The sequence below is a fragment of the Coptis chinensis genome, chromosome 7, assembly GCF_015680905.1.
Source record: "Coptis chinensis isolate HL-2020 chromosome 7, ASM1568090v1, whole genome shotgun sequence".
NCBI classification, from domain to species: Eukaryota; Viridiplantae; Streptophyta; class Magnoliopsida; order Ranunculales; family Ranunculaceae; genus Coptis; species Coptis chinensis.
Window position 1 is genome coordinate 59803546 of NC_141462.1, and position 1150 is coordinate 59804695.

At 41.7% G+C, this 1150-nt stretch overlaps 1 non-coding gene across 1 annotated transcript; it reads right to left on the bottom strand.

The window, feature by feature from the left end:
- Window positions 1-844: 844 nt before the first annotated feature.
- LOC147488191 (small nucleolar RNA R71) lies at window positions 845-948 on the bottom strand. The gene has a single exon (XR_015203353.1). It is a non-coding gene; the product is annotated as a small nucleolar RNA R71 (small nucleolar RNA).
- Window positions 949-1150: the final 202 nt, after the last annotated feature.

A 1150-nucleotide genomic window follows, 5' to 3' on the forward strand; every position in this document is an offset into this window, starting at 1 on the left:
TCGACTTCCCATCGAGCATGACCGCCCCATTTGGAGCGACCCCTCAAAAAACACCGTAGAACTGAAAATTACTGAGAGCCGAAGGCCGCTTCTACGCGAGCGACCGGTGTTAAAATTTCCGGATTTCCACGCTTTGATTCAAACTTTGATCTTTCATATTTTTCAGTGTTCTAATCTCTTTATATATTAATCAACACGCGCATTACACAAGACGCTATTCATAAGCGAAGCAAGGACGCTTATCGGTATTCCTTTCTTCCATACCTCGTGATTTCCGGTTAGAGGTTTTCTACTAGTATATCGTAATTGTTTGGAGTGTTGCATGTTTAGTTAAGCTCAACTTAGTCTTGCATGAGATTAAGGTCCGGTCGAACAAAACAACAAACGTAATTACACGGCAACAAACAAGTCTATCTAGTACACAACCCATTTTACACCTCTAACTACTATCACACACACCATACCGACATAATGGTCAAGAAAAAGAGACTCCTCTCTCCGACTTTTTACAAAGCCTTGAGCGATAGCCCTAAATCGTGCATCGCTCTCTAGAGACCGATTGGGGATTTTTGAATCCCCAAACATATTTAATTTGTTACCCGTTTTTCATGGGTTAGACCATGAAAAACCTTATCAGCACATGCGTAGGATTGAACAATTCCTTACGACATTCCACCATCCTACGGTTGGTGCGGAGCAAATTAAACTGAGGGTATTCCCTTTCACCCTAGCTGATAAGGCGGCGTCTTGGTTAACTGCCCAAGCGCCTAATTCTGTGGACTCGTGGGCTAAACTTGTTCAATTTGTTTATGGAACATTTTACCCACCCCTAAAGACGGATGAGATGCTTTCAAAGATTCATTTTTTCCGACAGAATCCTCATGAATCATTTTCTGAGGCATGGAATCGTTTCATCGATCTCCTTATAGAGTCTCCACATCATAACTTAGCTAAAGACACGTTAGTTCGTGCCTTTTTCAAAGGTCTTCTACACCACCATAAAGAAGTCCTTGACATAATGAATGGGGGTAGTTTCCTAAGTAAAGGAGCCCCTGAGGCTTACAAATTTTAGAAGACCAAACTAAACGGAATAATAATTGGGGGTAGTGATGATATCCCCGCCTAGCTAGTTCTTCTTCTTCAAGTAAAG